The following is a 14774-nucleotide window of genomic DNA, read 5'->3' as shown; positions in this document are numbered from 1 at the left end:
TGTAGCTCAGTAGTCCAAGCTAGCAGCCACTTTACCCTTCCTTTTTTCTGGCACTCATAACAGAGATCTTGCAGGAGGATGCAGAAAACAATTTTAATCTTTCGTTCTTTTGACCCAAACTATACACTTTCCTTTTAATAACATTAAAAGAAAAGAGGCTAAATAAGTTGCTCTGTTCACAGCTGAGTTTACTTTGTGCAGAAGAAATTTTTTTGTGTGCTCAGAGATATCAATGTTTGCTATTCGTGTAATGGAAAAAAAAAAAAAAAAGCTAATGAATAGGCAGTCTAGCAGCTGAAATACCAAAGAAGCATAGCTAGATTTTGGTTTTACCCAAGGTGGAAGGTTTGGCATATTCAAATTCATCACCAGTATTTTATTTTATTTTAAAAACTTGGTGTCTGTGAGATTGTATTTGAGAAATCTGTGCAGTTGGGAGGATCTTAGAGTTTCTGTGTGAAATTAAGATGATACAAAGAATGAAGCCTGTCAGCCAGAGAATGTGAATGCCCAAATAAATGGTTCTGGACAAAACGGAGTAAGCAGAACATAAGTGTGAGATTTCATTATTAAGCAGAGAAGCAGAAAGTTAGAAAGTGACTAGAGTCGGAATATTCTGACCACCAGTGTCAGCCTCCTAAAGAAACTTAAGGAAAAAACAAACAAAACTTTGTTTTTTCTCGTAACTGGTTTTGATACTGTAAAATACCCAGTTCCATTTTTATTTCTGCTCAAACACTTTTTTTTGGTGGTGGTGGTAGTAGTGATGGGCAGAGATCAATTGCCTTATAGAAGAGCAAGTTATGGATCATTTTACTGTTTCTCGTTAAATCGAAATCTCTTAAAATTAATCTCTTAATCTCTTAGGAGGCTCACTGGGCTCAATGGGAGGATGTGGGCCCCTCGTGTCCAGAGTGGGGAGCCAGGCTGCATGTGAGTACATCCCGGCAAGCACAGCCAGCTGCCCTACAAGTTGCATGAGTTATGTATCCCTCAAGGTATAGATGGCTGAATTGAGAAGCCCAGGCACTCAGCAAGGCTCCCCAAATCACGACCTCCCCTATTAATGATTCCTAACCGGGTTGAGGTTTGAAAAATGCAGACTCCAGGGTCCCAGCTAGACATTCCAAACCAGCATATCCCAGGGTGGATCCTGGAAGTCTGTCTTTTTAGCAAGTAGTTCTGATGATCATTGAGGATATCGAATTACTGTTCTTTGTCCTTTGTGAAGAAGGAAGGGCCCTCCATCCGCACTGCACTGGCACCACCGCTGCACTGTAGGGCGCACGGACTGGCACCATTGCTGCACTGCAGGGTGCACGGACTGGCACCACCGCTGCACTGCAGGACGCACGGGCTGGTACCATCGCTGCACTGCAGGGCACACTGGTTGGCACCACCGCTGCACTGCAGGGTGCATGGACTGGCACCACCGCTGCACTGCAGGACGCACGGACTGGCACCATTGCTGCACTGCAGGGTGCACGGACTGGCACCACCGCTGCACTGCAGGACGCACGGGCTGGTACCATCGCTGCACTGCAGGGCACACTGGTTGGCACCACCGCTGCACTGCAGGGTGCATGGACTGGCACCACTGCTGCACTGCAGGACGCACGGACTGGCACCACCGCTGCACTGCAGGGTGCATGGACTGGCACCACCGCTGCACTGCAGGGTGCATGGACTGGCACCACCGCTGCACTGCAGGGTGCATGGACTGGCACCACCGCTGCACTGCAGGGCGCACGGGCTGGTACCATCGCTGCACTGCAGGGCACACTGGCTGGCACCACCGCTGCACTGCAGGGCACACGAACTGGCACCATGTGTTCTTGAAGAGGAAGGCCTATGCTTGAGCAAGCTTCTCACACATGCACATTTGTTAAAAACCTCTCATCCCCTAGTTTCCAGCTCTGCTGCTTGGTAATTTGAATTTTGCTTATTTCATCTACTTTCTCCATTTTCTCGCTTGGCTTTGTGGTCATGTACCCTAAAGATGAATATTGAAATCTAATGATTTCAGTAATTAGTGGATGCTCCAGAAAATGGAAATTTATCTATAGAAGTGCCAACATTTTTAAAAGAGTGCTAAAACTCCTGCTTTCGTAAACAAAGCTTTGACCATCTGTATTTTTCTTAATGATTGAGAATACTCATTACAAGCATGATTTATTTTACTGTGCTATAAACTGTATTATGGAAGTTAACCGAGCATGTAGGTTATATTTTCTGAAAAAAAATTTTTTGTCATTGTTCTTGGTTTGGATTTGCTCTGTCTGGCTCAATTAACTCTTCTTCAAGGACCAGGTAGCTGTCTTTAGACTACTGTCCTTATGTCTGTCTGCCTTGGGTAGTACACTTCCTTAATTTTTCTGTATCTAATATTTGTGGGCTGAGTACCCAATAGGTAAACTGCTTGGAACTGGGTCTTAATTAGAATAAGTTGGGTTCTGGGCAAATGTCTGGCAATCTCTTCTAGGAGAAACTGTCCCAGCTTTGACGTGTGAATATTATGATGCATACTCTCACTTCTAAGAAGGTTTTATTTACTTGTTTACTTTGTTTAATGGTGTGTGGATGTGTTTCAAAGGGTCCTGAGTTGTTGGCATGGTCAGTTCTGAATAACTGAGGAGCCACTGCCTGTATCATAAGAACTGGAGCTTGCATTTCCCCGTGTGTGCCAGCACGTTCATGATTCACACGCTCAACCTCGAGGGAAAGGAGGCAGCACCCACTGGGAATGAAGAGCAAACCCAGCCAGGGCATTTCTTTTTCTTTCCTTCTCAGGACACCAACAATGTGAGGTTGTGGGTTGCAGCAGGAAAGGGGCTTGCTTCCTCTTTTTTCCAGCCTCCTTTCTTTTGCCCGTCCCCCCGCCTCCCCCAATTTCACTTGGGAACTGTCATAGCCACAGAAAACTTGGGCTGTTTGGTAGCTTAGAGAATCTCAGCCCTGTCCTGTGCACTGATAGTCAGAGGAAAGAAGAGCAACGGTAGGGTAATCTTATGGGAGCAAGGAGGAGTAATGCTGAGTCTCCAGAGAAGGCTGATACCCCCCTGGCTTCTCACCCGAGCGAGCGAGGCATTTGACACCACAGAGCAGCCGTGGGTAGAACCCCTGCCGGGGCCATTGCTGGCTGCTAGGTCCAGTCTGCAGCCGCCACGTGGTCAGCCATACCGTCAGCCAAGAAAGTCACAGGTCTGTATACCTGTGAGGTCACTGGTAAGACCCTCCTCCCGGCTCTCTGTTTTATGCTTTTAATGCCATGGATCCACCTGCCAAAAATGATAGTTATTGCTACAGCATTCTTGGCTTTCCCTTTATTTTGAGGATCTCTATTAATCTTAATATTCTTTCCCTTTCTCTCTCCCTCCCTCTTCCCCCCACCCCGACTTTTGCTTCTTTAGGTTATTTCCCTTACCCTTTTTGGACCCATTTTAAAAGTGTATTTCATTTAGACCATGTCAGTGGAGGATAAAGAGAGAAAAAAACAAGTAAGTTTTAATGAGAGAGTCTTGTCTCTACATGAGGCCATTTATATAAAATGTGAATACAAATAAATCTATAGAGACAGAAATAGACATGTCATTTTGTAGGGTTGGGGGAGGATCGAGGGATTGAGAGGTGACTGCTAAGGGGTATAGCGTTTTACTTTTTGGAGTAATGAAAATGTTCTGAAATTGATTGTGGTGATGAATGTACAAGACCGTGAATATACTAAAAGCCATTGACTGTATACTTTGGATGGATTTATGGCATGCGAATGTATCACAGTAAAACTGCTTTAAAAACAGTAAAGCCAGGGCGGGCCACAGTGGCTTAGCAGGAGGGGTTCTTGCCTGCCATGCCGGAGACCCGGGTTCGATTCCCGGTGTCTGCCCATGCAAAAGGAAAAAAAAAAAAAAAAAACAGATAGAAATGAGTTAGAGCAAAAAGAGGCTTAATAATTAAACAAATGTTTAATTTGATTAGTTTTAATGTTGGTAACTTTTTTCTTTAAATAATTAAGCAGTTATTTCAGCTTTTAAAGGGCCAAATTTTAACTCTTAATAAGACCTAAGTAATTCAAAATGAAATGATCAAAAGGCACCAACATTTACATGCTTATATTCCTGTATTAGAAATACTCTTAGAGAAAAAGTGATCCTTTGCAAAGCAGATGTTTTGCTTTTCAGATATTGAGCCAATAAATGGCCTCTTAATTTATTTGCCAGATTGATTATGAAAATTTAATTGCCTGTTTACATTTCTAAAATTTCCTAATCTGTGGGTACACTTCCATTCATTTCTTGGTGGGTGAAAATTCAGACTCCTGTTTAGGGCTTCTATAGCTTATAAAAGTAATTGTAGCTATTTTGGAGAAAAGGTTGACTTTGTTTACCCCTTCACCATTTTGTCCAGGGACTAAATAACGTCACCTAGCTGCCTTATGCCACTTTAATTTGTACCATTCCAGATTTGTTTTTCATGAGGCAATTCTTAGAGACCAGAATAAAATTACATTGAACAGAGAGAAATGTTGGTGAAAAAATATTTAAAATAAACAGGACATCTGCCTTCATAATTTATAGTTTGATTTTATTTGTCTGCAATTTTACTTTGAAGTGTATGTGGATAGGCCTTTTTGAAGCCATGTATAGAATAGGCTTGGGGGCTATAGTGTGCTTATTAAAGAATTCTGGAGTGTGAGTAGAGTTCCAATTTTTAATCACCCTTAGTTATATGATCTTAAAAAATTATTCAAACTCTCCATGCCTTATTTTTCTCCTTTTAAAAGAGAGGTAATAATAATAATATGTTCTTCATAAGATTGTTGTATAAAAATAATCAATTTAAAGCACTTAGCTCAGCCACTGGCATATGGCAAAGATGCAATAGATGTCTATAAATACCATTAGGGTTGTTCTATCTCCAAGTGAGCCCATCATTTCTGTACAAATTATGATAAATTAAGGGTACTTCCAAAGCAAATTAGAAATATCAGTAGTTTTTTGAAAGAGGTCTACAAATGATTTACAAGTGAACTGTTCTAAACACAACAAAAAATTGTAAAAAGTTAAAATTTGTATTTAGCTGCAAGTCACAGAGACCACCAAATTAGAGGTTTAGAAAATAAATGTTTTTTTTTCTTTTATCACATAAAGCAAATCCTACAGTAGGCGGGTCAGAGTCAACATGGTGACTCAGCAAATTCATCAGGGACCCAGAACCTTCTAGGTTTCTTCTCTCCCACCCCGTGTGTACAATTCTCATCCTCAAGCTCTGTGATAGCCACCATAACTAGAGTTGTCATGTTCCCATTCCAGGCAGGAGAAAGTAAGGGCAAAAGGTGGTAAGACGCATACCTTCTGAGTCAGCCTTCCCTTTAAAAATGAAACTCTTTTGGAACCTGAAAAACAATTTCTACTTATTGGCTAGAATTGTATCATAGATGCAACAGTAAGAAAGAGCAGGAAACATAATTTTAAAGCAAGATTTAATAGATAACCTGAATAAAAGCAGGATTCATTTAGTAAAAAGAAGGAAAAAAAAAAAGGTAGACTAGATAGAAGAAAGGCAACTAGCAGATTCCATCAACATGTCCTCTAAAAAGATCCCTTTTGAAGTATGACCTTTCTACTTGCAACAATAGGAGAGAAGAAACCTAGATATGGACCAATCCCAAGAGAGTAGAATGGGACTACATCTGTCTCTGAAAGCTCAAGTTCTAGAACATGGTGCACTGAACAGTCTTTACTTGGGCAGAGCTTTATTTATCCAACTTGTCTGAACTCAGCCAATAATCTTAATGCTTACCAATGTTTCCTACCTGTTGAGAAACTGCTCTTTCCTGGACTGTTTTCTGTTTTGCACCAAAACCAATGTTCAAATGTAGTTGATCCATAAATCAAGACTCCAGATAAACTAATTTCTTTGCAAAGCCATGACTTACTATAACACCTATATAAGTAAGTGACATAATTGTAAAGTTTTTCCAGGGATGCGAACATCAGTGAATGAAGCTCTTTATCATGCCTGTTAGTGCCATTGTTATTTTAAGAAATTATTCAAGAGAACAGAAGTCTGATGAAATGGATAACATCTAGCAAGTATATCTAACCATTTTGCTATTAACTTCTTTCTCTGTCTAAAGGATCCCAGATTTCATTGGAAGGACAGAAAAAAAAATAGTAGTCCTCTTTAGGAATAACAATAAGTAAAACCAAAGAAAATGCATGCTTACTCTTAAAGGAATCCTGGAAATTGGGAGCTGTTATCTGAAAGTGAAAGGAGATGAAATAAGAAGAGGACTGGTGCACCACGGCCATCTATCAATTTGCTCATGCTGGCCATAGAGAACCTCAGACCTAACCAGCCCAACCGTGGTTCAAAGGAATGATTGGGGGCCGCCTCCTTGTCTATATCTCATGAATACAAGTAATATTATTAGCAACTGGGTTTGTCCCCTCAAAATACACGGAGAAGAGCCTCAGTTGGGTGATTCTCTGGGCTCTTTAGAAAAGGAATGGTCTTCGCACCAAGAATGCTGACAAGCAACATCCCTTATAAGGCCAACTTCAAGAGTATTGAAGTTATTTCTCCGTCTTCATATAATAGTTGAAATCCTAGAAAAACTCTTTTCTATCTGGTTTCCCAAATATCCTCCCTGAAATAGTCAAGAATGAGATATAAAACTACAATCTAGGAATAAGTAGATCAATGAAAGTTGTGTCTGGTCTTTCTCTACTTTTACTTAACCCTGACAGAATCTGTCAGTCAATGAATGCTTCTCTTTAGCTTACATTTATATTGTATTTTAGAATTTTTCCAGTATGTATAAATATTATAACAAAATCCTTTAACAAGATCTCTGGGGAGATAAGGTAAGTATTAATAGTTGTTGACTATTAATAATTGGATAGGAGGCTAAGCAACCTATCCAGATTGCACAGAAAGCTAACAGCAGAGAGAGTTAAATGTTAATTCTTGGTAAGCCTCACACTTCAATGTAATGAGCTATTTATATATTAAATTTGATAATGGAACCTTAGGTGATGTTTGATGTCTGTTTTTAACATCTTTCAGTAATAATGTTCTGACCTAGATTCCTGAAATATAGGAAGCCAACTGGGTTGATTCATTTATTGCAGATATGAACTATTGATAAAATGGGATGAAAATAAATAGAAATTAAATGTGTTCGTTGTTGAACCTGCTTTGTAGTCTAAAATTCTAATGATATCAGAGTGAAAGGCATCTGATAATTAAGATTTAACTCCTATCATTTACCAGCTGTTGTATGCTAGTTAAAGACATATAGGCTGTTAGAAAGTATGCAGTTTGAAGTAGTGAATAGTGAGACGTATTTAAATACTTAAGAAAATGAAATCATGTCTCTTGAGCTCTAAAGAAGTCAGATAGTTTTCTTTTTGTTATTTTTTTAATTTGTTTTGCATAGGCAGGCATCAGAAATCGAACCCAGGTCTTGGGCATGGCAGGCGAGAAATCTGCCACTGAACCACCAATACTCCACGCCAGTTTTCTTTTTAAATAACCAAAATGTAGTCTTTTTTCTTTCCTTCTTTTTTTTTTCTTCTTTAACTTCCTTTTTATACAACTTTCTTTTCTCATTTCAAAGTAGGCTCTGTAGTGGTTGCTATGTCTCCTGAAACATCCTACTATGAAAGAATCTAATCTATCCCAGGCCAAAAAAATTCAGAAAATAGAGTCACGCCTCTTTTCACAGGAGGCAGAGTACATCTCACCTAGCGGTTATCAGGCCTAAAACATTCCAGAATCACCTGAGGAGCTTGTTAAAAAACACAGATGCCTGGGCCCTGGGTAACCCCAGAACCAGAGAATTTCTGGGAGTAGGTAGGGTTCAGGCATTGGCATGATATAAAAATATTCATAGGTGATTGTAATGTGCAGTTGAGAATCACTGGAAACTCCCACTCCTGCTGGAAAGGGGGGTAATCTTGTTAAGTTAATTGATACTAAAGGGTGAATGGCTTATAGTATCATTCGAGTTTCCCAAATCAATATCTAAAAGAAATTCTGGTCAATGTGACACAGTGTAATTAAGACACTTGAACAAGAACAGAAAACATTTTGAGCAAGAGAGTATTCTATATGCCTTAAATTTCACCACTTAGATGGCGGTCTTATCTTGCTTAGACAATTGCTTTGCATATATAGCCCTGGCTTTTAATTCAGCTTCCTAAAATCAAAAATGTTTAACAGTTATCTGATGCCTACATTTGAGCATAGTATTCATAAAAACTGAAATTTGTAGGAATGTAAATATGTTTGATTGCCTATAACCTTGATCATATGTGTACCTCTGTCCCGTCATCATTAGATGTGCACCTATACAGGGAAAGTAAAATAGAGATCCTTGAAACAATTAGTGGGATATTAGAGCGTTTGAAGTCTCTCTCTCTCTCTCTTTTTTTTTTTAGGAACTTTGGGCTAATGGAAGGGATTGGGTGTTATGTTATCCAAACGTTTCTGAGATTTTCTAGTTATCTAAAGTGCAATATTCTCCTATCCATTAAATTTTTCTGTGAATTCACCTCAACATTTACATGTTCATAATTGGAATACTTTTTTCTTTTATGGGTAAGTGATAATGCCTATGACATTTGTCATATTCTTTTGTTGTTGTTGTATTTTTTTAGTATAAAGTATGTGGGCAATGGAGCCAAATAGACCTGAATTTGCATCTTGGTTTGGCTTTCTTGAAAGCTGTGTGATCTTGGGCAAATCATTAACCTTTCCAAGTCTTGGTTTCTTTATCTTGCCTTCCTTTCTTCAGTCTCTTAAGGTTGTCATGGAGTTTTAAAGTGAACATGTATGTAAATATGGCGTAGTACCTACTATATGGTACTAAGTAGTTCCCTTATTGCTCTTATTGTTATTCAATCGTTTCACAAAAAAATCGAAGAAAAATGGGTAATGAACAATAAATGCTTTGGAGATTAGGGCGTTTTTTTTTTAAATAAAAAAGTTGCATTTGTTCTATTGAAAATCTTTGAAATTTAATATTTTGGAAATTAGAAATCTAAAATCAAGAGGCTTATTCAACTAAAACTATGACCGCATATTACATCTCAAAGGAATGCTATAAAATTTCATATATTTTAGTATAAGCGTCATCAAAGTCATTTCTCATCCTCTAATATTTTATGGGAGAGGCTGGGTAAAATGTACCCACTATAAGGAAGGAGGAAAAGCAGTCTTCCCTGCGGCACGTTGCAGGCACTCCTTGGAGCAGAGTGGTTAGAGTGGTGTGTATTCAAACTGGTAAAATACTGTTTAAATTCTAATTCTTTTTTTAAAAACATGAATCCCAATCCTTACTTTAATGTTAATATTGTAAGAATTTATCTCTGAAACAATTCAGGGTGTGACACAAAACCTTGTTTATAGCATGTACAGATAACATGGACATGATCTTCTAGTTTCTTTATAGAGTGTCCATGTGCTGACATTTTCCTGGCTGCTCCAGAGCACAAAACTAATAGATCTATTTTCTCTTCTTTTAGTATGTCTTACATCATTTTATTTAGGTGATTTTATATTCTCACTCAATTCAGAAACAAAATAGAGAAACAAAGGACCTAATCTAAAAGATTCAAGCAATACACAAAGAACGGGTGTGAAAACTAAATTCCATACCTTTTCTCCTTCAGCCTCTTATTTTCTTCCCTAGTAGAAGCATTTACTTCTAGAACTCTACTCATTGATGCTAACAGGTTATTGAAATTTATATCTGTCTTTGCTATATTTCCTTTTTATTTAATTCCTATCTCTATATCCTCACGTTAATAATATCTGTATTCAAAAACCATTTGTTACTTAGTGCTTGGGGGTGAAAGCTGGCCATGTATATGCATTTTCATAAAATTTGCTTTCAATTGTACTCCAGGTAGAATGGTTGAAATCTTGCTAGGAGTTATTCTGTTACAGAAGTATGTATTGACTGATGTATAAGAAAAGTTTCTGATTTCAGAAATAGTTTATTTTATTTTGGGAGCAAGTGGGAATTGAAGTTTTATGAATTCTTTATGAATTCTTCTTTAGAATGCTAACTTTTATCTCCACCAGATCATGAATTTTATATTCCTGCAACTTTAGTCCATTCTCACCTTTTCTCTCCTTTATTGGATGTGTTTTCTCACTGCAAAAATTTCTACTCAGTTATTCGTAATCCTAATTAGTATTTTTAAAAGGGTTAAAAGTTTCAATTCCTTGTAACTAACGTTGCAACCATCAAATCATTAAAAAGTGGAAAGAATTCATTTTCCTACCATGAATATAATACATTGGAGTGGAATGGGGGGGGCAGGGGGAAGAAGGAGTGGAGTAAAAAAAAAGTAAAAAACAGGCGTGTATCAGGAAAACCTCCAGCCAGGGCTAATGGATTGAACTTTATCGATGCTGCTTTATGATACATGTCAAAATAAATGCAGGAATCAGCTTTTGCTTCAAAGTTTGGAATGTTGTGGTAACTGGTATTTAAGCGAAGGAATGTTACAATTGGAATAGCGGAGCAAAAATTCTTTCCAAAACTATCAATTTTATTTATTAAGCTCACTGAGGAGAAGAAAAGTGACAAGAAAAAGCATAGATCATTTGCTTGTTTGACAAGTTACTCCGAGTTCTTTTCCTTGTAGAGCAGCAATTAAGATGGATTTTATTATTCTCAGCATGTGTGTTTGCCTAGTTTAAAATTGTTTACATATTTATTGCCAAGGCACTAATGAAAATAAACCAACCCAAAGAACTTTTATCTTCCTGACAATGGAACATTGTGAAAGTTGCATTTTTAACAGATGATATCCAAAGTTGTTTTTAGGATTCCTAAATGAAGTCATGAAGTCTTAAAAATTTTGCAGTCCAAGGCTTTGACTCATGTTACCATTTGAGTAACTGCTTTATAGAAAGGGGTCTGGTCTAATTTTTTTTAAATGTATTTTTATTGAGATATATTCACATACCATATAATCACCCAAAGTATGCAATCAATGATTCATCATATGGTTGGACATTCATCATCACAATCGATTTTTGAACATTTTGATTACTCCATAAACAATAAAAATAAGGATAAAAATAAAAGCAAAAGTAAAAAAGAACACCCAAGACATCCCATACTCCCTAGCCCCTCTTATCATTTATTTATTGTCCTTATTTTCTTACTCATCTGTCCACACACTGGATAAAGGCAGTGTCAGTCACAAGGTTATCACAGTCACTCTGTAAAAGCTGTATAGTGGGCAGGCTGTGGTGGCTCAGTGGCAGAGTTCTCACCTGCCATGCCTGATTCCTTGTGTCTGCCCATGCAATAAAAAAAAGCTAAAAGCTATATAGTTGAACAATCATCTTCAAGAATCAAAGCTACTGGATTACAGTTCAAGATTTTAGGTATTTCCCACTAGCTACTCCAATATACTAAAAACTGAAAAGGGATATCTATATAGTGCATGAGAATAACCTCCAGAATGACCTCTTGTATTTGAAATCTCTCAGCTACTGAAACTTCATTTTGTTTCATTTCTCTTCTCCCTTTTGGACAAGAAGTCTTTCTACATCCCACGATGCCAGGGCCAGGCTCATCCCTTGGAGTCAGGTCCCACATTGCCAGGGAGATTTACACCCCTGAGAGTCATGTCCCACATAGGGGGAGGGTAGTAGATTTACCTGAGGAGTTGGCTTAGAAACAGAGGCCACATCTGAGCAACAAAAGAGGTCTCTGGGAGTGACTGTTAGGCATAAGTATGAGTAATTTTAGTGTCTCTTCTACAGAAGGAATTTAAGATCGAGGGCTTGGCCTATTAAATAGGTAGTCAATGTTTGCAATATCAGGTCTTCCCCAGGTGGAAAAGTTTAGTATTTCCACCTCTTTCCTCAATTCCTCAAGGGTACTTTGCAAATATTTTTAAATCTTCTGTCCAGCTGACTCTGGGTTATATTGGGGCATCACAATAACCTGCACAAGCGAACAAGCTATCACTATCTATATAAGATTCCATGTAAGTATGGTGTTCAAATAAAGCTAACCATACAAATTAGATTTGATTTGATAGTGTGCTACTGAAAGTATAGTTTGCACCAAATAAGCATCTCTTCCTGTGATCTCACACAGAAGTTGAGTTTTAAAATGCAGTCAATAACATCCTGTACACTTTGGTTTGATATACCTTCGTCCTACCCAGATCAGCTTCATTCATATCTCTAATTGAAGTTTAATCACTTTTTCAACTTTTTAAGCAGTTGCTGTGTGGGGTAATGCTTATTTTCATAGCTGCAAAATTCTAGTTCTGAGTCTCAGGTGTCACACAGATACCTGAAGTTCCAAGGCATGACAGGTTATATACCAAGAACTCAGAATCTCAGAATTTAGAAATAACAGTTACAACTCAGGAATGGACATGACAGCTGTAAGAGCTTACAATCTAGGAACCTTTGCAAAAAGCTTTCTCCTGATAATCTATGCTCTTGAATTCAATTCTCAGAGTTTGCACATTGAATTTAGTCCATATTAGTGAGCATTGTAATGTTTGTTTTTTTGTTCCTGGCTTATTTCACTCAACGTCCTGTCCTTGAGGTTCATTCACTTAGTTGCATGCCCCACATCATTCTTTTTTGCAGCTGCTCAATATTCCATTGTATGTGTACACCACTCTTCTCCCTTCTGTTCACCAGCCAAAGCAGGAATGGGGCCTGTCTCCTCTGAGTCCTCCTTAAAAGGCTTCCCATGATTAGATTTAGCATCACTAATTGTAGAAGACATTCCCCTTTGGCTGATTACAGATGGAATCAGCTGTGGATGCAGCTGACGTGCTCATGACCTAGTCCTATGAAATGTCGTCATTGCAACAGACAGGCCAGTACTTGCCCAATCAGCTAAACAGCTACCACAACTTGGCCAAGTTGACACATGTCCCTAACCATGACAGGAGCTTTATTTATAATTCTGTGCTATGATCTTGGCCATTCCACCTGTTCTAGACTGGTGTACAATGTGTGTCCAGTTGCGGATGTCCCCTAAAACCCCTGGTCTAATTTTGAGACTGTTTTCATTTTCAAAACTATGAGGCTTATTTCTTGAGGATAAAATGTGTAAGCCCCATAATTGAGGCAAGACTTTAGTTAGATACATTTAAATTGTGAAGAAACAGATCCAGGTCACTTTAGGGTGCCAGTTTTCAACTCAGGTGTCCTATGCTACATTTTTGGCAGTTGATGAATATGCTGCAAAACGAAAGGTTCAGGACCCTCTGCTAAATAGGGTTAAACTAGCATATTTATTTATTTATTTATTACATGAGCAGGATATCTAAGAGGCTTTAATGTTCAGGTGGGTATTGTCACTAACCAAGAAAGGACATGCCATTCAGCATTTTTCAGATTATTATTGTGTAGCCATGTCAGCCTTTCTCAGGCTATTGTTGTGCGGCATCTATGCTCATGTTTCAGAACAAGATTGGGGAAATTGTGCCTGGATTAATATGATAAAGGCATATCTGGCAATTAGCCCCTCTCAGTACTGGCCTTCCAAAGGCACAGCATCATGACAGCAAGACTTGTCACCTTATTCTCTGTGCTAGTTGAATTCACATTTCCTCAATGACACAATTCAGTGTAGTCTATTGGCCAGTAAAGGTTCTCCTATCTATCCATTTTAAGATAAGGTACCCAATGGGAAGTTGACTTTCCTTATATATGATGCCTTTTGGTCTTAGCATGAATTCATGGACCAATTAGCTGTGCCCAGGGTAGCGGTATAAAATGACCCAAACCACAGAAATCAAATGCTATAATACTTGGATGGAGGCTATGACAGGTAAAGTTTTAAGGGTTTTCCAATTTAGGTGGCTTCCATCTTCATGCGAGATATTCATTTATTTGTTTATTCAGCAAACATTCAGTATCAAATACCTATTATATACTCAAAACTGTGTTAAGCCATGGGGATATCAATATGAATAGGACATTTTCCTGGTTTTCAAGCAATTTATGGGTCATTTAAACAATTTATAAGATAGTTATTCTTGCTTACTTCACAAGACATTTTTCAGATATAAAAATAGCTGCTTCATTTTTGAAAGCCAGTAAATGGGTTATTTAAAAGTAAATATACATATTTACCTCCTTGTTATTTTCCCGTTATGATCTGATCACATACTTGGTCTAAATATTCTGCAGTATTCCTTCACAGAAACCTAGCCCAATGCCCCCCTGTCACAGGATGAAGCACCATGAATTCAGTACAGGTTGGTTATTTAATTGATAACAATGGCAGATTCTGGTCTCTTTCCCACACATGAGGCATGATGCAGGTCTGCATGCTGTTGTGTTCTTTTTCCTAGTGCATTTTCAGAACAGGTGGCCCAGATGGCACTGTAATTTATTGTGGAGCAGGAAAGGGACACCACAATGGCATCTGAAGCACTTCTAGAAGGTACAGACTTGTAGTAGTTTTACAGAACTCTGCTACCTTGGGCTGGTCCTCCCTGTGCTGGTTTGAAATTGTTATATACCCCAGAAAAGCCATGTTTTCATTCCTAATCCAATCTTGTGGAGGCAGACCTATTTTTTAGGGTGGAACCTTTGATTGTATTGTTTCCATGGAGATGTGACACACCCAGTTGTGGGTGTGAACTTTTGATTAAATGGAGATGTAACTCTGCCCATTCCAAGTGGGTCTTGATTATTGTATTGGAGTCCTTTAAAAGGGGAAATGTTTTGGAGAAACCTCAGATGCAGACACTCGGAGAACAGAT

At 38.4% G+C, this 14774-nt stretch overlaps 1 protein-coding gene and 1 long non-coding RNA gene across 4 annotated transcripts in view; both read left to right on the top strand.

Annotated features, from left to right (window-relative positions):
* Positions 1 to 6981, top strand: part of LOC143665565 (uncharacterized) — a 302502-nt gene extending 295521 nt beyond the window's left edge. Inside the window, exons 5-6 of the long non-coding RNA XR_013167065.1 lie at positions 3411 to 3497; positions 6137 to 6981. This is a non-coding gene — a long non-coding RNA (uncharacterized LOC143665565). The remainder of the gene's footprint in view (positions 1 to 3410; positions 3498 to 6136) is intronic.
* Positions 1 to 14774, top strand: part of LOC143665564 (uncharacterized) — a 398448-nt gene that overhangs the window by 296841 nt on the left and 86833 nt on the right. The gene's annotated exons all lie outside the window — the stretch shown is intronic.

The sequence above is a fragment of the Tamandua tetradactyla genome, chromosome 21, assembly GCF_023851605.1.
Source record: "Tamandua tetradactyla isolate mTamTet1 chromosome 21, mTamTet1.pri, whole genome shotgun sequence".
In the NCBI taxonomy this organism is placed as follows: domain Eukaryota; kingdom Metazoa; phylum Chordata; class Mammalia; order Pilosa; family Myrmecophagidae; genus Tamandua; species Tamandua tetradactyla.
This window is presented reverse-complemented; position numbering and strand designations above follow the sequence as displayed.